This window comes from Triticum aestivum, chromosome 7A (assembly GCF_018294505.1).
Source record: "Triticum aestivum cultivar Chinese Spring chromosome 7A, IWGSC CS RefSeq v2.1, whole genome shotgun sequence".
Taxonomy (NCBI): Eukaryota; Viridiplantae; Streptophyta; class Magnoliopsida; order Poales; family Poaceae; genus Triticum; species Triticum aestivum.
The window spans coordinates 418058247-418084377 of NC_057812.1; positions in this window are offsets into that span (position 1 = coordinate 418058247).

Genomic DNA, 26131 nt, shown 5'->3' on the forward strand with positions numbered 1-26131 from the left:
CCCCAAGGTCGCTTGATGGCATTTTTCTCAGCATATTCCTAGGTCACAAACCGGTACTTGAACCATTGTTCTGCCCAATATCTTCGAATCCATTGGATTCGGGTCTTGCGCTGATTGTAATCTGTAAGTGCATCTAGTGCCACCCCTAGTTGGTTTTGGAGTATTGACGACAAACCTAGTTGAGGGACTAATGTGTTTGTGAGAATTGCAGGATAACACAGGTAGAAGTCCCTCATTGATTCAGTTTTCCTACCAGAGATGACCCCTAAAAATGTATGAAGACATTGAAGTCAAAGGTGGTATATGAAGACATTCACATTGAAGACTATGAAAAGAGAAGACATCGCATGAAGCCTATGGAGCTCGAAGACTTAGATCTTTCGTAGTTCTTTTTCTTATTTGTTGAGTCATAGGAACCACCGTACTGTTAAGTGGGGTCCAAGAGAACCATTCAGAATGACTGAAGTGATGCCTAACCAAAACCTATGTCTTCGAGTGAAGACAATGAGAGCGAATCTTGTCCAGAGTCGGACAAGTCAGCTTTGCTTGCAACCCAAGTAAAGTTGCCGTGTGAGTTTGAAATCTGACCGTTGGAACATGTGTCAGTTCCTTAGTGACCCAGGGTCATTTCGGACAAATCAGGTCGGGTTGCCTTGTGGCTACAAATAGCCCACCCCCTACAACCATAAATGGTTGGCTGCTCAGAGTTAGTGTACGACTTTTGTCGTTTGAGAGCAACCCACCTCGAAGCATTTGAGAGAGAATTCCTTGCGAGGATAAATCCCTAACCACCCAGAGCCAAAGAGAATTAGGCATCACTTAAGTCTTCTTGTCTGTGTGATCTGAAGACTTATTACACTTGAGGACTGTGCATCCTCCAGCCGGTTAGGCGTCACGTTCTGAGCATCCAAGAGACATTGTGGATCGCCGGTGAACGAAGTCTGTGAAGGTTTGGGAGTCTACCTTGAAGACTTACCAGAGTGATTGGGCGAGGTCTATGTGACCTTAGCTCAAGGGGAATACGGTGAGGACTGGGTGTCCTGAGCTGCGTGTTCAGGACTGGGTGTCCGGGACTGTGTGTCCTCAGGTTTAAATACCTAGCCGCCCTAACCAGACGTACAGTTGTCACAACAACTGGAACTGGTCCAACACATCATTGTCTTCAACAAGTCACTGGTTTCATCCTTCCCTTCTCTTTACGTACTGTTACTCCTTGTGAAGACATTGTATGATTGCACTATCTTTTATCTTCACTGAGTGACTGCGTGTTCTGTTTGGCTTCATAATTTCTTCCTACTTGATCCTTACTACATTACTGCTCTTAGTCATTGTACTCTCACTCTATTGAATACTTGACTATGGCTTGCCTAGTGTAGTCTACCTTCCGCTGCAGGGTAATAGGTTTATTTCGGTCGTTTGTCTTCATAAATTCCACGTTTTGAAGACTTTCATAAAAATCGCCTATTCACCCCCCCTCTAGTCGATATAACGCACTTTCATAATCCTCTTCAGGATCTGTCTTGTAAAGCTCTGAGAGGTCATCAAGCAAATCTCTTGACGTTCCCCCACGACGCTGTCTGCCACCCTTACTTACTGATTTCTCTGCAGCCATGAACTTCAGACTGAATGGCTTCAACACGTTCAAAGGCTTCAAAGGCTTTCGCTTACTGGACAAACAGGAACTGGCTTCGGGAGAATTTATATGATGTTGTAAGAATACACGAAGAACTGCTAGACGGAGTGGAAGAGGAGGCCGAGCAGTTCGATCGTCCGTGCCCTAACTTGGTGACGGAGGACACCTACGGCGATAGCGGAGAAGACGATGTCCGCGGCCGGCGTGAAGACGGCGTCGGAGAGGTCGCGGTAGCTAAGAGCTTCGTCGCCGGCGTCGTCGAGGGCTAGCGGTGGCGCTAGGGTTTGTGCGAGAGTGGAAGAAAGGATAATGACTGTGGTGAGACGTGTATTTATAGGGACAGGGACGGCACAGTGTTATTACACAGGTGCCCTTGGCGATTCACATCTGAAGGACACGTGGCCATCATGCAACATATCGGAGGTTGTTCCACGTTCCCACACACGTCTGGATTGTCGGGTGGTCGTTCCCACTTCTCCGGGTTTCAGGTGAAGGAATTAGCATTGAAAGCGGACTTAATTTTTGTCTCTGTATCTTCTGCTGACAAGGACGCAGAGAAGACATTCGACAGTTTCAAGAGAATGCATATGATTTGGAGAGATAGAGTTTGAGATAGAAAGCATAGAGAGGTTAGGGTCCGATCACATTCACTTAGTTCAAAAGATTCAACAAGAGGACATAGCTATAAGTGAATGTTGTAGAGGACAGAACACTAGTATATATATATAATCAACATAGTGAAGATAATCATGAAGACATGTTGAGATTGAAGCCAAACCAAATGTGAAGACATAGCAAATGCAACGCATGGGTGAAACACTTCAAACAGAAGAATTTGGTGGTGGCACCCACCGTATAGGAAGTATTAGACCCAGACACGGTGCACAATTATCGTGGCGCTCTGAAGTCAAATTACACATTAATGTAGAATGTATGTCTTCATTGATTGAAGATATACTTTACTTCATGTGTTGCACATCTAAGTCATCAATATGCATAAGTGTTAGGATGTGTGCCTGATCACAGGACATTTGAGGATTCCAAGATATTTAGCTCACACCGTAACTTGCAAAATCTCTTCTCATCCAAGGGCTTGGTGAAGATATCTGCCAATTGCTCTTCAGTGTTGACGTGTATGATATCGATATCTTCCTGCACAACATGATCTCTGAGAAAGTGATGACGAATTTCAATGTGCTTTGTCTTCGAGTGCTGAACTGGGTTGTTGGCAATCTTGATGGCGCTTTCGTTGTCGCACTAGAGTGGCACTTGCTTCAGATGAATGCCATAGTCTTTGAGTGTTTGCTTCATCCACAGAAGCTGAGCGCAGCAAGATCCAGCAGCAATGTATTCAGATTCAGCAGTGGAGAGAGATACACAGTTCTGCTTCTTTGAAGACCAACATACAAGTGATCGTCCCAGAAAATGACATGTGCCTGATGTAGACTTGCGATCCACCTTGTCACCAGCATAGTCAGCATCCGAGAATCCAACCAGATCAAACTCTAAGCCCTTTGGATACCATAATCCTAGTGTTGGGGTGTAAGCCAAATATCGAAGAATTCGCTTCACAGCTAAGTGATGCGATTCCTTTGGTGCCGCTTGGAATCGAGCACACATGCAAACACTAAGCATAATATCTGGCCTAGATGCACATAGATAAAGTAAAGAACCAATCATGGAGTGGTATACCTTTTGATCGAACTCTTTACCATTATCGTCAGGACCCAGATGATGTTTGGCTGGCATTGGCGTCGTGAAGCCTTTGCAGTCTTGCATACCAAATTTATTCAGGCAATCTTTGAGGTACTTCTCTTGAGATATGAAGGTGCCGTTGCGTTGCCGACGTATTTGAAGACCAAGGAAGAACTTCAGCTCACCCATCATGGACATCTGATATTGCTCTTGCATCATATATCCAAACTCTTCCCTGTATTTCTGATTGGTGCAGCCGAAGATAATGTCATCCACATATATTTGGCACACAAAAAGTTCACCATCATATGTCTTCGTGAAGAGAGTGGGGTCGAGGGAACCAGATTTGAAGCCTTTGCTCTTCAGGAAGTCTTTGAGTGTGTTATACCAAGCCCGAGGGGCTTGTTTGAGGCCATACAGTGCCTTGTTGAGCTTGTACACCATGTTAGGATGTTTCGGATCTTCAAAGCCAGGCGGTTGTGCAACATACACTTCTTCTTCAATCTTGCCATTAAGAAAAGCGCTCTTCACATCCATTTGATATAGAAGTATGTTATGATGATTTGCATAGGCCAGCAGTATGTGTATGGCTTCAAGTCTAGCCACAGGAGCAAATGTTTCATCGAAGTCAATCCGTTCAACTTGAGTGTACCCTTGAGCAACGAGACGAGCTTTGTTTCTAACAACTTGACCATGCTCATCTTGCTTGTTGCGATATATCCATTTAGTGCCTATTATATTGTGCTTGCGAGGATCAGGACGCTTAACCAGTTCCCATACATTATTCAGCTCAAATTGTTGAAGCTCTTCTTGCATAGCTTGAATCCATTCAGGTTCCATGAAGGCTTCTTCAACTTTCTTGGGTTCAGATGTTGAGACGAATGTGAAGTGCCCACAGAAATTTGCTAGCTGTGTTGCCCTTGAACAAGTGAGTGGACCTGGTGCATTGATGCTATCAATTATTCTCTCAATCTGTACTTCATTTGCAACACGAGGATGTACAGGACGAAAATTTTGCTCTTGCTGATCATTGTCATCGTTAGAGGGATTGTCTTCAGGCTGAGATTATCTTTAGGTTGATCAGGTGCGGAGATGATAAGTTCCTCTTCAGGTTGATCTTCAGACGGTATGATTTCTCCAGTTCCCATAAGTTTGATTGATTCACTGGATGGAACTTCATCTAGCACATTTGGCAGGTGCTCTCTTTGTGAGCCGTTCGTCTCATCAAACCGCACATCCATTGTTTCAACCACTTTATAGTGAAAAATGTTGAAGACTCTGTAGGAGTGCGAATCCTTTCCATATCCAAGCATAAAACCCTCATGTGCTTTTGGTGCAAAATTTGAAGTGTGATGTGGATCCTTGATCCAGCACCTGGCGCCAAATACTCTGAAGTAACTGACATTTGGCTTCTTGCCAGTAAGGAGCTCATAGGATGTCTTGTTTAGAAGCTTGTGAAGATAAACACGGTTGATGATATGACACGAAGTATCAATGGCTTCCGGCCAGAATTTTCTTGGAGTCTTGTATTCATCAAGCATCGTCCGGGCCATCTCAATAAGTGTTCTGTTCTTGCGTTCGACGATGCCATTCTGCTGTGGCGTGTACGGAGCTGAGAATTCATGTGTGATGCCTAAGGTATCAAGATATGTAACTAGGCCAGTGTTCTTGAATTCAGTGCCATTGTCACTTCTGATGTGCTTTATCTTGGCGCCATAGTTGTTCATTGCTCGACTGGCGAAGCGTCTGAAGACATCCTGCACTTCAGTCTTGTAGAGGATTATATGTACCCAAGTATATCTTGAATAATCATCAACAATGACAAAGCCATAGAGACAATAAGTAGTAGTAAGAGTTGAGTAATGAGTGGGACCGAAAAGATCCATGTGGAGCAGTTCGAAGGGTTGAGTCGTTGTCATGATTGTCTTCGAGGGATGCTTGGCCCTCGTCATCTTTCCTGCTTCACAGGCACCACATAAGTGATCCTTCTTGAACTTGACGCCCTCGATGCCTATGACATGCTTCTTCCTTGCAAGGGTGTGGAGGTTCCTCATGCCAGCATGCCCTAGCCTTCGATGCCAGAGCCAGCATTCAGAAGCTTTTGCTAGAAGACATACTGCAAGTTGTGGTCCTGCTGAGAAATCTACCACGTACAAATCATCTTTCCGATACCCTTCAAACACTAGAGACTTGTCAGATTCCATTAGTACGAGGCAACAATATTTTCCAAACATCACAATCATGTTTAAATCGCAAAGCATTGAGACAGACATTAAGTTGAAACCAAGGGATTCAACAAGCATGACTTTATCCATGTGTTGATCCTTTGAGATTGCAACTCTACCTAGACCCAATACCTTGCTTTTACCAGTGTCAGCAAATGTGATGTGACTTTTGTCAGATGGACGTAAAGTTGAGTCCATGAGAAGGCTTCGCTTGCCAGACATGTGATTTGTACACCCACTATCAATAATCCATTTTGAAGCAGCTGGTGTCGTACCCTACAGTGCAGTTAGGGGGATAGGCTTCACGAAGAGAATTGTGAAGCAAAAACATTTGACGAACCAGTGGATTATCATAGCTTAGATCGAGATTAGGACTGATAGGGCAAGTAGCAAGCGATTCAGGAACAAAGTACATAATAAGACCATTTGGGCATTTGATCTTACGCCCTACAAGATGTTTAAGGTCCCCAGCAATAGTGTCAGACGATTTTGGTTTTCGGCTGGAGACCTTTCCCTGCAAAAGAGAGTTAAGCTTTCTTAGCCAGCCACATCTTCAAGGGTGGCTTCGAAGCAATGAGTCTAAGTGCAGCATCTGAGAACTTTGGCTTTGGAGCCCTAGCAAAAAGTCTTGCAGGTGGACAATAGTACTCATAAGAATAAGCAGAATAGTTCTTGGTCTTATGAACATGGCGGTTTGATGAAACACGCTCATATTCACAGGCCTGAGTATGGTTTCCCTGCAAAACATTTGCGTTAGTGCGACTCAGGTGAGTCCTCTGTCTGTATGAAGCCTTTGGATCGTACGAAGCCTGTGGTCTGGGGTTTGTCTTCTTCACCTGTGGTGTCATGATGACATTCACAGGAAGATTCTCCAAACACCTTTTCGGCACCCAGATCTTCTTCATAGGCGGTCCATTCCTGCAGTTAGTACCAATATACATGGCAAACACTTCACCATTCTGATTCTTAAACAGTTTGTAGTTTGCATCAAAGGATTCATCAATAACAATGGGATTAGCACAAGTGAAGCCAGATAGGGTGGATGGATCCGCTGAAGGTTCCTTTGCAGCAACCCATGTGGTTTTGGGGTACTGCTTAGGTTTCTAGTAAGAGCCATTAGCATTCATTTTCCTTTCGAACCCAACACCCTCTTTCCTAGGGTTTCGGTTCAGGATCTGCCTTTTGAGGACATCACATAGTGTCTGATGCCCTTTGAGACTTTTGTACATCCCTGTTTCAAGCAGTGTCTTCAACCTATCATTCTCATCAGCAATAGCAGTGGTATCCTCAGCAGAGGGGTTAGTTACCACATCAATAGTTGAAGATATTGCAATAGTGGCAGCAGTAGAACATTCAGCAACAAAAGTAGCGTTATCACGCTCAATGCATTTAATACATGATGGTTCAAATCCTTCCTGAGCTGAACTGATCTGTTCGGCGCGAAGTGACTCGTTTTCCTTTTGAAGATCTTCATGAGCCGCTCTCAATTTCTCAAGATCTTGCTTCCTTTGAAGATAATCATAGGAAAGCCTTTCATGAGTTGTTGAGAGCGTTTCATGACGACTTTCAAGTTCCTCATACTTAACGTGAAGATTTTTTATGTCTTCAATTAAGGACTGAGATCGAGTCATTTCAGCGTCTAACGGATCATCACTTTTGTCTAACAGTTTTTGAATGTGTTCCATAGCTTTCTGTTGTTCAGTTGCAATTTTAGCAAGTGTTTTGTAGCTGGGTTTGGAACCACAATCAGAGTCATCGTCACTAGATGCTTGATAGTGAGTAGTGCGTGTGTTTACCTTGGCACCGCGTGCCATGAAGCAGTAGGAAGGAGCAGAGTTGTCCTTGTCATTTGCATCGGTGTCGGTCATGAAGTCATTGTCTTCAATGTTGAAGATGGACTTGGCAACGTATGCTGTAGCCAGACTCGCAACGCCAGAATCGGGCTCCTCCTCAGACTCCACCTCCGCCTCCTCAGAAGCGGAGTCCTCCTCGGAATCCATTTCCTTGCCAACAAACGCACATGCCTTGCCAGATGAGCTCTTCTTGTGTGATGAAGACTTGGAGGAAGACTCGGAAGAAGACTTTGAGTATTTCTTCTTCTTCTTGTCGTCAGAGTCATACTCCTTGCTCTTCTTTTTCTTCTTGTTCTTATTGTCCCACTGTGGACACTCAGAGATGTAGTGGCCAGGTTTCTTGCACTTGTGACATTCTCTTCTTGTAGTCATGAACAGAAGCTTCATCATTCCTTGAGCTTGATCGTGAAGACTTTATGAGGCCTTTCTTCTTGGTGAATTTTTGCAACTTCTTCACAAGCATAGTAAGCTCCTTTCCAATGTCTTCAGGATCATCAGAACTGCTGTCAGATTCTTCTTCAGATGAGGAGACAGCCTTTGCCTTCAAGGCACGAGTTCACCCATAGTTGGGACCGTAGATGTCTCTTTTCTCAGAAAGCTGAAACTCGTGTGTGTTGAGCCTCTCAAGTATGTCAGACGGATCGAGTGTCTTGAAATCAGGACGTTCTTGAATCATCAGGGCTAGGGTGTCAAAAGAACTGTCAAGTGATCTAAGGAGTGTCTTGACGACTTCATGCTTGGTGATCTCATTAGCGCCGAGGGCTTGAAGCTCATTTGTGATGTCAGTGAGTTGATCAAACGTGAGCTGGACATTCTCATTGTCATTTCTCTTGAAGCAGTTGAAGAGGTTGCGAAGGACACTGATTCTCTGATCTCTCTGGGTTGAGACGCCTTCGTTGACCTTGGAGAGCCAGTCCCAGACTAGCTTAGATGTTTCCAAAGCACTCACGCGGCCATACTGTCCTTTGGTCAGATGACCACAGATGATATTCTTGGCAGTAGAGTCCAGTTGAACGAACTTCTTGACATCAGCAGCAGTGGCACCTTCTTCAGCCTTGGGAACGCCGTTCTTGACGACATACCATAGGTCGACATCAATGGCTTCAAGATGCATGCACATATTATTCTTCCAGTAGGGATATTCAGTTCCATCGAAGACGGGGCACGCGGCGGAGACTTTAATAATCCCTGCAGTCGACATAGCTAAAACTCCAGGTGGTTAAACCGTATCACACAGAACAAGGGAGTACCTTGCTCTGATACCAATTGAAAGTGCTAGTGATCGACTAGAGGGGGGTGAATAGGCTATTTTTAGGAAAGTCTTCAAAACATGTAAGTTTCAAAGAAAAACGATAGAAATAAACCTATTACCATGCAGAGGAAGGTAGCCTACACTAGGCAAACCATAGTCAAGTATTCAATGAAGTGAAACCACAATGACTAATAGCAGTTAGGCAGTAAGGATTAGGTAGGAAGATATTGTGAAGCCAATCAGAACAAGTAATCACTCAGTGAAGCCAAATGGTGATGCAATCGTACAATGACTTCACGAGGACCAATAGTAAGTAAAGGGAAGGGAAGGATGAAACCAGTGACTCGTTGAAGACAATGATTTGTTGGACCAGTTCCAGTTGCTGTGACAACTGTACATATGGTTAGGGAGGCTGAGATTCAACTCAGAAGACCTCATCTTCACCTTATTCCCCTTGAGCTAAGGACACTCGGTCCTCGCCCAATCACTCTGGTAAGTCTTCAAGGTAGACTTCCAAACCTTCACAGACTTCGTTCACCGGCGATCCACAATGACTCTTGGATGCTCAGAACGCGACGCCTAACCGGCTGGAGGATTCATAGTCCTCAAGTGTAATAAGTCTTCAGATCACACAGACAGGAAGACTTAAGTGATGCCTAACACTCTTTGGCTCTGGGTGGTTAGGGCTTTATCCTCTCAAGGAATTCTCTCTCAAAGGCTTCGAGGTGGGTTGCTCTCAAACGACAAAAGTCATGCTTTAACTCTGAGCAGCCAACCGTTTATGGTTGTAGGGGGTGGCCTATTTATAGCCACTAGGCAACCCGACCTGATTTGTCCGAAATGACCCTGGGTCACTAAGGAACTGACACGTGTTCCAATGGTCAGATTTCAAACACACACGGCAACTTTACTTGGGCTACAAGCAAAGCTGACTTATCCAACTCTGGACAAGATTTGCTCTCATAGTCTTCACTCGAAGACATAGGATTTTGGTTAAGCATCACTTCAGTCATTCTGACTGGTTCTCTTGGACCCCACTTAACAGTACGGTGGTTCCTATGACTCAACAAAGAAAAACACAGAACGAGGAAACTACTAAGTCTTCACGCTCCATAGTCTTCACGCGATGTCTTCTCTTGTCATAGTCTTCAATGTGAATGTCTTCACATACCACCTTTGACTTCAATGTCTTCATACATTTTTAGGGGTCATCTCTGGTAGGAAAACCAAATCAATGAGGGACTTCTACCTGTGTTATCCTGCAATTCTCACAAACACATTAGTCCCTCAACTAGGTTTGTCGTCAATACTCCAAAACCAACTAGGGGTGGCACTAGATGCACTTACATTACCTATTAGCGTCTAGGTTGCATGGACGTAATAAAAGTGACAAACTCCATTAACTGATGAATATATACATGCTGATATATATATACATATATATATATATAGGACAACACTATTCTAATCCCAGGATTAGAATAGTTATTTGGATCACGTCACGCCTATATAGGGCGCAGAGGAGTTGTTCCCGAACTCGAACACATACTTCATAAGAAAAAAACCACCCAACCACGTCGCCCCAAAACCGATCCCCAACCAACCCGCACCTCCCGACCCCGGCTAACCCTCGTCTCCGCCTACTAAACAAGCGCACCGCGCCGCCGCCCCAAACATCCGCCGTCCATAGGCCTCACGCGCCACCGCCGATCGAGGATCCCGCGCGCACCACCGGTCATGGATCCTGCATGCTGCCGCCAGGCTCTGGATCGCCCTCATTGTTCCCAGCACCACCGCGCACTGCCGGATCCCCGGAATCCCATGCGCCACCGAGACCCGACATCCCTGCTTGTCGCCGCCGCCCCCGGGGCCAATCCTGCCACCATGCGTCGGCTCGCGGCCCGCCAGATCTCCAAGATGCCGCTGCTACTTCCCCACCGGTTCTGCCGCCCTGCTCCTCATGATCCACCGCCCCCTTCACCAACGCCCTTGCTCCCCGAAGCCACCGGCGAGGGGAGTTACGCCGTCGGCAAGGCCTCTAGCAGAACACACCATGCTCCTTAACTCTCGCCTCTGCACCTCCTTCCTTGGCATCCCCACGGGTGACCTTCTCTAGCGCCTGTGATCGACCTTCCTGGTGTCTCTTGCTTGAACCTGTGCACCACTGCTTCCGAACCAGCTCTACTCATTCAAGGTACAGGTAACTATGATCTTTGTTTCTCCAATATTGTTGTTATGGATGCTTCTCTGCTGTTCATCTTAGTATGCTAAAAAAAGAATCATGAATGATTGGGTCTGTATCTGCATAAAAGAGATCCCCTTTATGAGTATTGATTTGATAATTCATTCATATGTTGTTAAAAAAGAATTAACCGTGATGTGAGGAATTGAGATGTATGTGATAATGTGTGTGTTCATGCACTGGTGTGTGTGTGTGTGTGTCCGAGGATCTTTCTGAACTTCTTTACCTCAACAAACAGATGACCATTCAGAATCCTAATGTGTAGTTGTTCTTGTGTGTGTTTTGTCCTTCATATCATTTTCTTCAGGGGCAGTGGAAAGCACCCTCACCCTGATCCAATCTACAGCACCGCCCCCGAGTCCTCCCAACGCAGCCCCGAGCTGTTCAACTATGTTGTCCTGGTCCATTCGCCTCGACCCTAAGACCTTCAATGACGGAGCCGCCGGCTGTTCATGAACATAGCACCCCGGATCTTGCTGCCCACCATCCAGTTCAATTTCTGCTGAATTCGATAAAGGGAGACTCCTTGTCAGAGCAATTCCCTCTTAACTTTTTTCCGTTCGAAGTTCTAATTTGTTAGCTACTTCAGGTTCAGCTAGCCTGTGTATCTGGCTACCAAGGTGGCATGCATTCAGCCCCGACTTTGTTTTGGTCTCCACATGTCGCCAGTTGCTATTTATGTGAAAAAGATTTATGTATACTAGGACCTCCATGTACTGAACATATTAAAAGGTATCTCGTGTATATTCATCCCCATGTATGTTTCTTGTTGTATTTCAAGCCGCCACTAACCATCGGCATTTTTTTCCAGATGCTCCATGTCTTATAAGTGTCCACTCTATAGAAAAAAGAACATTATTATATGCAATACCAACAAACAGTATGTGCTCATGCAGTTTTTTCTCTCCACTAGCCTCGGACTTCTACAGGCAAAGCACATGCATGATTTTCTCCCTAATTCTTTGGCAATGCTCCATTTTTTCTGTAGATGCAGCAAGCACTGCTCTCTGAGGTAGCAGGCAGAGAAAAGAAGGTCATTTCAGAAATTCAGAGACAAAACAAGAAACATATGAAATCCAGAGAAAAGGCATATGGAGTTGTTGTGCAGTGTGTTTACCTGCCTCTACACCAAGGTGTCCCCAGCCATGACACCTTCTGTTCGTGTTATCACCACAAAACTGAGTACAGAATACTCAAGCTACTAGTCGCCATCCACCTCCTCAAAGCACCTCACTGCTTTCTTGAGAAACCTGCATGAACCCTATGCTATCGCCCCGGTTCTACTCAAATTGATGTGCACCGTGTTACTGCGGCCTCTAGCTCATATTTGTTTATTTCATTTTGTAGCTTCGATTTGTAACTTGTTAAGTTTATTGTGCGGAGGCTCCACAAAGATGCCCAAAAAAGTGTGTTATGGACCTTGTAACCCCTTCCCCTTTTCTGTTCATGCATGTACTTCACGTGATTTGATGGAAGGAAGTTAGTGTAAACCCGAGTTTACATACATCTAAAGAAGTAAAGTAATCTGGAAGTTCAAAGATAATTGTTTAGAGAGTTAAATCATTGGATGTTGGGAAGAATGCATCTTACTGATGAACAAATGCATTTAGAAAAAAAACATTCATAAAAAAAAGTTCGCGAGCCCCTGGTCATAGGCACCCCCTGGTCATCCTCCCCAGCTCAAGCAAGTGAGCGCGAGCAGAGAGCAGAGGAAAAGTTTTGCCTAGTGCCCCTGGAGTTCCAACACATCATGATGCATTTTTTGATGTGCCATCGGATGCATAATTATCACTATATGCGTTTGTATTTCTCGACAGGTTTCTACATGCATTTCGTGATGATGGATAGAGATCCTTTCTTTGTTTATATAGAAGTTCAAAATGAATAAAAATGGTGGTTCGATGTTTATTGAAAGCCACTTTGGTAAAATCTTCTAGGTCTGAGATTCCCATGTGCATAAAATGCTGGTAGGAAAGGTGCCCATGAACAATGTGAAAAATGTTTAATCAGATGAATCAGTGTTTCTGATTGATTTATGTTATGGCGTGTGGTTTGAAGTTCATGTTCTCAAGATCGTGAAATTCAAAAAACTATACGTGAGAAAAGCTAAGTAATAGCTTTCTTTGCGTAGTGCTTCAAACATATTATTTGCTCATCGTGTTAATGGGGTCATGGCCCGGGAAGTTCAAACCTGTTGTTTGTGGAAAAAATGTTGGTTTCAAACAAGATAAACAAATCCAACATATGATACACCAGGATATGGTTGGTTTTTTTAAATTCATTCTGCACATAAAATGATCATTGGAGACATTGACATATTTGTCTTGTTATTTCTCACTACGTTCATTTTTTAGGTGTTGGAAAATGTGCAACAGAAGTTCAAGTTAAACTAACAGGGTGATTTAGCATTTATGTAAGAATCAAAATTTTCATAGAAAAAGATTAAGAAATATAACAAGGAAGTCCAAATTAAAAAGATGCAGAAGTTCGATGATTATAGAGAACTCAGATTTCCCTCGTTATTAAAGAATGGAAACATGAAGTTCAAAAATAAAATAACAAGAAGATCAACTTTTAAAAACAGAGAGCTTCAGAATTTCATAGAAAAAAATTAAGAAATAAAACTAGGAAGTCCAAATTAAAAAGATGCAGAAGTTCGACGATTATGGAAAACTCAGATTTTCCTCGTTATTAAAGACTGGAAACAAGAGGTTCAAAAATAAAAAAATAAAGAACTTCAACTTTTAAAAATACAGCGCTTCAAAATTTCATAAAAAAAGATTAAGAAATAATACCAGGAAGTCCATATTAAAAATATGGAGAAGTTCGATGATTATAGAAAACTCAAATTTTCCTTGTTATTAAAGAATGGGAACAAGAAGTTCAAAAATAAAATAGCAAGAAGTTCAACTTTTGAAAATAGAGCGCTTCAAAATTCATAAAAAGGATGAAGAAATAAAACCAGGAAGTCCATATTAAAAAGATGGAGAAGTTCGATGATTATAGAAAACTCAGATTTTCCTCGTTATTAAAGAATAGAAACAAGAAATTCAAAAATAAAATAAAAAGAAGTTCAACTTTGAAAAATAGAGCACAAAATTCATAATTTTTTTTAGGAAATTCAGATTAATATTCATAAAAAACAAAATATTTTCGTGTAACCGAGAGAAGTTCAGATTGATAACTGCGAGAAGTCCACGTTCAACACGATGTGCATTTGGTATTAAAAAGAATAAAAAAGCAAATACTAAATTATTTGTTGTTATAAGTTCAAGTCCTCGATCCAAGAAAGTTAAAAAAATATATTATTAGAGAGGTTTGTACAGAAAGAGTATTATTTGTGTAAGACTAACGAATGGATGAGAAAATTACAAACGAAAATACGTCACAGAAGTTCAATGTGAAAACAGTAGGAAGTTCAACTATTACGTTGAATGAATTTTAAATGATAAACTTTTAAAATCGTCGCGAGTATGAAAAGATGATCAATACGGGAAACTTGCGTGTTTACAACAGCTTTCCATCGGTATATCACCTGCTCAATTCCGATGAATGGATGGAGAGCTACTTGCAGTGGATGGAGATCTACAAGAAAAAAACACGTGAAAAACAGAGTGAAGTTCAAGCACACATGCTGAGAAGTTCAAGTTCTTCACGTGGTGCATATTTGAAGAATCTGTTTCGCGATAAAGGAAGAATGCATGATCTCACCGTTTTCGAAATTACTTGAAAACGGCTAGGATTCAGAGAAAACCATCAACATGAAAAAGTTTCGAATTTTCCGTAGCTTTTTAGCGGTATATTATTTGCCCCATTCCGATAAAGTTTGTAGAAATTACGACAAAAATACGTTTTTAGCCATTTTCAAAACTGACATAAAACCGTAATGAATTAGGAGAAACAATATATACAAAAAAGTTTCGCATTTCTTCAAGCTTTCCAACGCCATATCATTTGCTGCATTTGGACGTACGGTTAAAAAATTAGCTCGAAAATACGAACTCGGTGGAACTTGTACCGTTTTCTAAATTACTTTTAAACCATTCAAAATTAGAAAAAACTTTGAACATGAAAAAGTAGCGCATTTTCATAAGCTTTTAAACGCCATATTATTTGCCTCAATTGGATTGGCCGTTTAGAAATGGCATCGAAAATACAAACTCGGGTGTTCCGTTTGCGAAATTCTACGATTTTCCGAATTACTCTTTAACCGTAGGGAATTAGAGAAAACTTTCAACATGTGGAAGGAGCGGTTTTGCAGAAGCTTTCCAACGCCATATTATTTGCCTCATTCCGATAAACGGTTTAAAAATGCGATCGAAAATACGATTCACGTTTTTTGTATGAAGAAAAAGCGGTTTTCAAAACTGCTCTTAACCCGCTTACATTTTGCAAAAAAATTAACTTGGGTCATGATACTGATGTCCATAGCTTTCCAACAGTATATCGCAAGTCCCATTTGGACACCTTTTAGCTGAAGTTCAACCTAGTACTTGGGGAAGGTCAGGCGCGTTACTCGGGAAGTTCATGTTGTGATCAGAATATTATTCTGATCCCGTGATCAGAATAGTGTTTATGTGTGTGTGTGTGTGTGTGTGTGTGTATATATATATATATATATATATTATGTGTCCAGTAGCTAGGCAAGATGACTAATCGTGCATGGATGTACACCGGTCACACTATTCAGAAAGACATGACCATTGAATGGTTAACAAAAACAAAGGGGTTTCTGAGAGCCACATTTGCAAATCGCCAGAGGACAACATGGTGCCCTTGTGCCGGGTGCAACAATTGGCACAAGAGGACATAGGATGAAATGGGAAAACACCTGCAGAAGTGGGGTTTTACGCCAGATTATACGGTGTGGACATTTCATGGAGAGTCTGCCCAACGTACCAGAGCTGAGGTGCTTCGTCGTCGCACCGATGATCATGGTACTGGGAAGCAAGACATAGTGCAAGACTTTGATGATTCTCGGGACTCGGACGATGAGATGGAGGAATCTACAAAGGCCTTCAATGAAATGTTGGAGTCTTCAAAACATCCTCTCCACGAGCACACCGAGCTTTATTACCTGGATGCCATCTCACAAATAATGGCTCCGAAGGCTCAATTCAACTTGGGCAGAGAATGCTACGACGCAACGATGGCATTATTTGGACTATTTGGACGTTTTCTACCCAAAGGCCATGTACTACCTGCAAACCTGTACCAGTCAGACAAAATCCTCCATGCTCTTAAGATGCCCTATGAGAAGATACATGCCTGTGAGAAAGGATGTGCCTTATTTAGGCTTTAGTATGCGGAGTTGAACTATTGTCCCATTTGCAAGTCATCCAGGTATGTTGTGGTAGACAACGGTATGGATGAGAAGACAAAGACCAAAATCCCCGTTAATGTTCTTCGGTATATGCCAATCGTACCAAGACTTCAACGTCTTTTTATGGTCAAAGAGACGGCCAGGAACATGACATGGCAGAAAACGGGCAAAAGAACCCAACTAGATGCAGATGGGAAGCTGATGATGGTGCACACATCGAACGGTGCAGCATGGAAGAGCTTTGATGCATTACATGATGACAAAGCAGCAGATCCGAGGCATCCTCGAGTCGACATTAGCACAGATGGGTTCAGTGTGTTTAGTCTGACGGCAGCCCAATACAGTCGTTGGCCCGTATTTGTCTTTCCATTCAATCTCCCCCCGGACAGACTATGCAAAGAAAGAACATTTTCCCGACGTTGATAATTCCAGGGCCCAACTATCCAGGGAAGAATATGAATGTGTACATGCAGCCGCTAAAGGATGAATTGCAAGAAGCCTGGGATAATGGGTTCAAGACATACGACGCCTTTAGCAAACAGAACTTCATAATGCGTGTCTTGTACATGTACTCGACACATGACTTGTCCGCGTATGCACTATTCATTGGCTGGTGTGTGCATGGAAGGTTCCCATGCCCCACATGCAAGGGAGCTCTTGAGTTTCATTGGCTTCAGGCCGGTTGCAAGTTTTCTTGCTTCGACATGCATAGACAGTTCCTGGATCCTCACCATAAGTTTAGGAGAGACAAGAAGAACTTCATCAGAGGTAGAGTTGTCAAAACTCTGCACCACCTGCATTGACAGACCAAGAGATGCTGGATCAGTTAAAAGCTCTCGAGCTAGATCCAGAGCGTCCATGGTATTTCAAGGGGTATAATTCGAAACATGCCTGGACTCACAAGACATGCTTGTGGGATCTACCTTACTTCAAAGACCTCCTTTGCCCACACAACAATGACGTGATGCATACTGAGAAGAATATCACCGAGGCACTTTTTGCTACATTGTTCGGCATAGATGGGAAGTCAAAGGATAATACTAAGGCTAGAGTCGATCTGGAGGTGCTATGCGATAGGCCGTTACAAATCATGAAAGAACCTAAAGGAAAGCAGAACTGGACTAAGCCAAAGGCATGGTTCAATCTTCGAAGGCCAGCTATGAGGGAAATTATCTTGTGGGTGCAACAACAGTTGATGTTCCTTGATGGGTATGCAGCGAATCTAAAGAGGGGAGTGAGTCTTGATAAATTGAAGATATTTGGTCTCAAGAGTCATGATTGGCACATATGGATTGAGCGGGTAATGCCGGTGATGTTGTGTGGCTTCATCCCTGAGGATGAATGGCTAGTACTGGCAGAGCTGAGCTATTTCTTCCGTGTTCTTTGTGAGAAAGAACTATTGCCTGGCCTGCTAGAAGAAATGGAAGAGTTGGCGCCAGAGTTGATCTGCAAGTTAGACAAGATCTTTCCGCCGGGCTTCTTTAATTCAATGCAACACTTGATTTTGCATCTCCCAACCGAGGCAAGATTGGGGGGGGGGGCATGCAAAATCGTTGGTGCTACGCCGCTAAGAGGATATAGAAGACGCTACGAGCAAAATGTAAAAATAAACGTAGAATTGAAACATCGATGGCTGAGGCATTCATTACTAAGGAGGTGGCAAACTCCGTGACAGCACACTACGAAGCCAAAAATCGTCATTTGCATAATCCAAAGCCTCGGTACAATGCTGACGAACCTAAAATGGGTGGATCCAATCTCATTGGTTGGGATGTCGCTTATGAAGTGCCGCCACATGTTAGACGACCTCCCCCAATGAAGAGGATTATGAACCTCACATTAACCCAGACACATATGAAGGAGAATTCTTCCAAGAAACACATCTTTCCAGAAAACGTTTCAAGAAGCGCTCCACTTCACCCCAGAACATTGAAGTAGACAGCGACAGTGAACCCGACTTCACCCCTGAGCCGGAAAAAGAAGAGCCTGAACTAGAAGAGGTTACTGCTGCGGATGACCTGCCAATGCTTGACCGATTACGTAAAGGTGGCCTTCCACATGATGATGATGCATTTATTAATGATGATGATGAGCACGTCATTACCGATAGTGATGATGATGATGCATTTATTGATCCCAGAGCATTTATTGAACCCAACGATCCAGATTATTATTAGGTATTCAATTTTTTATGTTGTACTTAATTTATATAGTTACTTGTATGATTTTATGTTTTATATAGTTGGTATGTATAATTTTCTTACTTTGTATGATTGTTTCTTATACATAGTGCCATGGTCTTGATGCCCGTCCCCGTCGGCCCTCGCCCGCTTTATGATTCGGATGTGGTAAGTTATCTTTCCTAACTATTTGTTGCATTTCACATTTATGACAATTATGGCCATCAAGCTGACATAGAGATCATTTAATCTAGGAGGTATGTGAACCGGAATTTAAAACTGACCCTCTCGTGGAGAAGTTCAATTTAGTTGAAAAAGAAAATGAGTATTTGAAAGAAAAAATTAAAAGAATTGAAGAAGAGAAGATGACATTGGAGTTGTATGTTGCCGATGTCATCGATGATCACAAGATGAAGATGAATGCAATGTGCTTGAAGATGGATGCAATGCGCCTGAAGCTTAAGAAGATTAGAAAATGTGCCATTGATACTGAGGCTTGGTATCATTATGCCGTTGGATCAATTATGACCTTAGTTGCGATCTTCATCACATTTGTTGTGATGGTTTTCTCTAGTGTTTTGCTTTACAAATGGATACTTAGCTTATTTTCCTCCTAAATGGCATAATTACCTAAGTTAAATAAAAAATGAGCTATACTTAGCTTCTTCAGTTCATTTATGACATACTTAGCATATGTAGATCAAATATGGCATGATAATCTTTGTTACCTCCAAAATGATATAGACTTAGCTTATTTTCCTCAAAAATGACATAATAACCTTACTAAGCTCCAAAATGACCTATTTACCTAGCTTAGCTCTAAAATTACCTACACTTAGCATTTTTACCTAGCTTAGCAATAAAATGGCATTTTTACCTACCTTAGTTAGAAGAACAAGATAAAGAAGATGAGAGGAGAAAAAGAAAGAGAAGAGAAAAATCTTCTTCTTCTTCTTCTAACTAGTCTTCTTCTTCTTCTTCTTCTTCTTCTAACTTTCTTCTTTCCAATGTTTTAGATGAGGAAGCTTGCGTTGATGGAGTCTACTCTTCTCTTTATGCTTCCTTCTTGTTTAGATTTTGTAGGATGAACTATGTGAAACTTGCTACCTATATATGTATGTATGGATGAAACCATTGTATGCTTCTTGTTGGATATGTTGGCTAGCTATATATGTTGCATATGGACTTTTGATTTGCTATGTATATGTGTTGGATGATCATATCCATATGGCAAGGATATGATTTGGTATGTATATGTGTTGGTATGCTTGTCGAAAGTATTTTCATATGTGTGTGTGTATATATATATCCGTTAAATTGAATGAATTTAAGAAAAATCAGAAAAAACAGGGGCTATACAGGCTCTTTGCCATCTGCTGGCAGACGGCAAAGAGCTTTGCCATCAGCCAGCAGATGGCAAATAGGCCACGTGTCATCTACCTGTGCAACCTGGGGTAGTAGGCTGGCCTATTTGGATGCTTTGCCGTCTACTGGCAGACAACAAATACCATTGCATCTTCGCCGTCAGCCAGCGGACGACAAATAAATCAAATAGGCCAGCCTCCCAGGTGCTGCCACGTGGACTGCTATGCCGTCCGCTGGCAGATTGCAAATATGCAAAGGTCTTTGTCATCCGCACGCCGACGACAAATATGCATAGGTCTTTGCCATCCGCCAGTGGACGGCAAAGCACGCCGTTAACACACTAACGGCCTGTAGCTCATAGGTCCTTTATCCAGGTCCTTTATCGTCTGCTGGCGGACGACAAAGACCATTTCATCTTTGTCGTTGGCCAGCAGACATCAAAGATGCCTTTGTCGTAGCTCGTTCTGCCGGACTTGTTTTCATCTGCTGGCGGACGGCAAAGTTCCTGATTCCTGTAGCGCCACTCCCTTGTTACTAGTAGTTCTTTACCTAGAGCTCTGCACACCGGCCGCCATGGCAAGGATGGACGAACAAGAAAGACTTATGAGGAGGAAGGTAGAGTAATTTTCGGCTAGGTAGTTCCCCTTTTTATAACCTACTAGAACTAGTACTAGAGCCTGCATAGTGGGAACACGTTCAGGTTTGATACGTAGGTGTGAACATGGTAGTACTACTTTGGAATGTGATGGGAACAAGATAAAGATTAATTGATGGTTTTTGTTTCGAGACCCAAAACGGCTCCCGATGAGTTTCCTAGAACACAAATTTCAAGTACTACTGCTCGAATGCGGTCACACCAGTCGGTGATGTAACTGGTCGTACATGTTAGACCAAGTCTATGCATGTCCCATCGGTGAGACGCGGGTTCGACCGACCGTCTGTTGGTGCGACCAACCGTAAAATATTACGTGATGGAGACTTGTGGTTGTGGCTTCGGGTGATTGTCACGACCAGGCATTCAAAAACTTTTTCCAAATGATCAAGTATTTTCACAGAAATACAATACATATAGATGGAGTGATTTAATGGTTGGAAACCGCCATGGCACCGCAAGTTCACTCAGCGCCGCCGTCGCAGCTGGCTCTGCGATTTGGCTTCTCCTACCACCCATTTGAACAGTTGCACCGGTTGCTCATCCCATCCCACAGGAATGCATGTTCTTTCCTCTGCAGTCGACTTCATAAATATGATCTTTGCCATTAGCCCTGGCTCGAAAACAACGTCATGTTGCTAGATGCTGACATCCCTCGGCATCATTCCCCTTAGATTAACTTGCGCCTTCGCCTTGTGCTTCGCCAGGCGCAACTCCTTCGAACTTGTCTCCAACCGATGTGATGCTTTCTCCATCCAATTTTCCCTTACTGCCCACCACCTAAAACGCAGCCCTGACATGTCCTCCGGTGCCACAGATATGTGATTCCAGAGCAATGGATCCGCTGTGAAACACATGTGGGTTTTGCTCAAAGGAGGCAGTTCTGCAGGCCGCAGCGAGAGGGAAGTCCGTGGGGCCTTGGGATATAAGGGATTATCCATGGTAGGATCCTCCATGGCAGGATCCGGTGGGCGAGGCGGGGAGGCGAGCGTAGGCGCTGGCAGAGCCCTACGAGGCTAAGATAAAGATAGTACTACTCCACTCCGTCCATATTTAAATACATGGGACACCAATAGTAACCCAGGCAAAATTTGATCATGCTGCATGCGTCCTGGTTTATTGGCCCCCTTTTTATTTTGTGCCAAATTTTGGACCAAAAATTTAACTAAGAAAATGTTAATGCATGTCACCAAAAATTATATCATTGTAATCGCATTTGAACATATTTTTGGATGATATTATTTTTTATGACATGCATAAATATTGTGTTACTTAAAATTATGGTAAAAATTGGCACAAAATATGAAGGAGACCATTGGAAGTAGCAACTCATGATTTAACTACTCGCATATACACGCAGTGGAGTAGTAATGTCATTCTCAACTACTTCCTCCCTCATGTCCACTCAATTTGCATGCGCTGTATTAATTGACCATCCATTAGGTGAATGTCTTTACACGCATCAAATTATCACATGGGGTGGATCTTCGTAGAAAAATGTGTTCCACTATGCACCCCCGTGTGTGCGTGCAAGGGAATGAGTGCGTGCGTGTACATATTCGCTTCGTGCATGTACTCTGCCAGTGTGCATGAGAGAGGATGAGTACATTCCTCTGGAACCAGCAGCACATCACTATGATCAATCCACACAAGAAGGTCGTGACAGCACCTCCACATGTGCCACGTGGCTTCATGGATGCCCCCACCCACATCATTTTAATCATAATATATTAACTGAAAAAGGTAGAGACACTATGTAGTGTGTCATTGGAATTCTAATTTACGTGTTTTGCACATATTGGAAGTACTAGTAAGGTACACGTGCATTGCACGCATGAGATTTTGCAATCAAATTATGAATAAATACCACACTATAGCATGTAAGCTTTGAGTCATATATGCATGATATAGATGTTCGTGTAATTCTTATAGTTCATCTCATTCAAAATCAATTAGTTTTTATAAAAAGTTAATCTATTTTAAGATTCATGGGATTGTGCATTGTAAAGCATAAAGTAACAACAAATAATGACAATTCATCTAGAAAACAAGTTTGGCCAATTATGACACAGAAGATTCTAGAACAAAGGAGAAGTGCTTGTGTTTTGAGGTTTGTGCATTATGCTTAAGTTCAACCATGGAGTCTTTTAGATTGTACATGTGGCAGAATCTGGTGGAATGTAGATGATCCAATGGCCAATAGTGCTCGGATTTGTCATCTCTGCACCGTCGAATTGGCTTCATCCAACGACCATGTTTCAAAGTTATTTGCACACTATATAGGGATATATATATATATATATATATATATATATATATATAGAGGTATAGATATAGACTAGTGGCACATCATCTAAAGCCTTTCTACACGCTCATTTTTTGTACAAATGTGCTCCACCATGCACCCGCGCGTTTGTATGTGGGAACGAGTGCGGGCGTGCACTCTTTTGTACACGTAGTTCGTGTGCATGAGAGACACTGAGATATGGTGAGGGAATACATTTCAATGCAATTTGTGTGAAGGAGAGACCTATATACATACATGTATGTGCATGGGGCCGGGGTGATATATGAGAAGGGAGGGGAGGGGTCGACCGCGCGAGATATCGATAAAGACAGATAGAGGGAAGAGCTCTACGAGTGTACAAGCACTGGGATATGGGGGGTGCTGGAAGATGGTGCGAGGGGCCAAGTGGACGGAGACTAGGAAGGAGTGTACAAGTGCGAGATCGATATTTAAAGAGAGGGGGTGAGAACGTGCGGGGTTGCGCACAGTGGCGGAGCCATGAAAATTAAATGAGCGAGGGGGCCAAGCATTGCTAATCCTTTACGAGGAGGGCCAATTCATCAGCTTAAACCATTTTACCAGCAATTGATCTACTGATGACATTCATATTAGCCTCAATATAGTGATGTTAGGGGGGCAGGGCCCTTGCTACCCTTGTCTTCGCCATTGTGCGCGCGTCTGAAAGATGAAATGGAAGGCATGTATGATGAGAGGGAGACGATGGTTAGATAATGTGTGTATTAGCTATGTAGTCTTTTATAGAGAGGTAGATTGATCGATGTGTACATGGAAAAGAGGGTGAGACCTGACTAGAGATATAGATCAATCGGGTTGTGTGGAAAACTGGGAAAGACCTAGCCATATATACACACACATAGAGGAACATCGATCGTTGCGCATGTATTATATATAATGACAGTATAACTGCACCTAATCCCTATCCTCATAGCGATTTGCGTTTTCGGCCGTCCGTTTTCATGATCTGGGCATCTCTGACCGTCAGATTTCGTGTAGTATGCAATCTGTCCTGAACTGTGTGAATTCTGGTCTAGCTATCCTATGGGCTGCTGCTCCAGAGGCCAAAACGAAGCAACTTTAGAAATTGTCTGACGGAGACTAGGAAGGAGTGTACATGGATGCTATTTATTTTGAACTGTTATACAATTCATGCATACAGTCTTTGTACTTATCATTTTAGCAACTTTAGAAATTGTCCAGATCACCTACCTTCTTCTCAGCAGCGCAACTCAGTTGGATATATCGCCCCCTGTTTGTTGCCTATGGGTTCCTTGGCTTCTCTTCATGCCACTTCTTCACTGTACCGTGGTTTCCACGTGAGTTCACCTATATATCGCAAAATATACTGTTTCTTATCAGTAGCAAATTAGCAGCCACTTGAGATTGAATTTGTGTGCTCTTGTATGAGAAGTGATCTTATTTTAACTGTAGCTGCAAGTTGACTTTCCGCAGATTTATCTCCTATATAAATAGCTAAATTTTTACTGATTGGTTCTCGTGTTGTTTTGTAAAGGATGAATTTCATATGCTCACTGAAGATTTTCTGACTGTCTAAATGACTTGGGCGCGTTAGGTACATTTATGTGGCTTCTCTTCATGCCACTCCTTCACCGCACCGTGGTTTCCACGTGAATTCACCTATATATCACAAAATATAGTGTTTCTTATCAGTAGCAAATTAGCAGCCAGTTGAGATTGAATTTGTGTGCTCTTGTATGAGAAGTGACCTTAACTCATAAGAGGATCTGAGCCTTATTTTAATTGTAGCTGCAAGCTGACTTTCCGCAGATTTATCTCCTATATAAATAGCTAAACTTTTATTGATCGGTTCTTGTGTTGTTTTGTAAAGGATGAATTTCATATTCTCACTGAAGATTTTTTGACTGTCTAAATGACTTGGGCACATCAGGTACATTTATGTTTAAGTTACATAGCGTTGTGTTTAAGTTGCTCTATTGACTATGCTTTGTAACTGTAACTTAAATCATGGATTCTGTTGGTACTTGGTAAGTTCCCTAAAGTTGCAACCCTTTTTAATATAGATTTTGGTATGCTGAACATATGCTTACTTAGTTGTTTACAGTACTGGAGTAATGGTGCTTGCTTACCTGAGCATGAATATATTTCATAGATGGCTTTGTTGCTTAATTAGTTGGTAGTGGTTGTTTATATCTGACATTAAAATGTCAAATGAAAATCTTCATATATGGAAGAATGATATATGGTTGTATAGGGTCAACAATCTATGAATATTTTAGCAACTAAAGAAGCTTTCCTTTGAGAGAATCCAATTATCATATCACTCTCATCATCAGTTTGAGAGAAATCTGTTTAGCCTTGAGAATATTTCACAGTGTTCTATCGGTGTTCTTGCTTATTTCGATGGGCTCTATGCACAGATATATGTCTACTTTGTTTGTCTACTTTCGATCATGATTATATTTTGCTTATAGTATGTATATCCATATTCTTTTCAGGTTTAATTGATTTACTAATTCTATGCTCCTATCAGCAGGCTAGAAGTTGTTCCTTGGACCTTAAGCACAAGGACTTCTTGTTAGTGTGCCTGTTCTAAAACAAGAAGTGAGTTTCCATAATATTTTTTATAATTAATGAATTACAAGGAATGTCCCATGTGAGGATCAACCTCCTTGAGTTTGTTAAGCAAAAATATAATTTCTGCATGTTGCCCAGAATGTTTGTTAGGTTGATGAGGCAGCCATGGGATGCATGTGGAGGCCGGTCAGAGGAAGCGCCGGGTACCAACCCAAGGATGAATTGGGCTGTTGGGAAGCGGCGACCACACGGATCCGCGGCAAGATAATGGTACTAGGATAGGGCAGTTCAATGTTCCCTCTCTCTCTACTTTCTCACCCATTGCTCTAACATTTGTCTACTATGGAAGTCAGGGCAGCACTAGCCTCATATGCACTAGAGAACAAACTTGATCTTGAGATTTTTATCTTTAGTTCTTTAATTTACTTCTAATTATCACCCTGACATGTTATAGTCACTTATGCCTCTGCTCACTTACATGAACTGTATGATCTTCATGTTATTTATGGCGTCAACCATAACATGTCTGCCCTGTGTATTGCACGGATGCTGACAAAGCAATTTTCATATCCCATCACATTCATGTTAATTTTCTGGCAAGTCCAAGAGATGGAAATCCAAAAATCTTCTATATATATACCCATGAGATGCAAATCCCGTAGATCGACCATGTGAAGAAACACTACACAATCGAGTTGACATGAGGTAAGATGCAGGCTTTGGATTTTCGATAAGAAATTTTGTAAGGAAACCCCAAGACAAACAGAACTGATGTTATAGTGAAATACATCTACGAACCAAATCTACCTATTATATGGCAGGTTCCATGAATGCTAACCACCTGCATGCT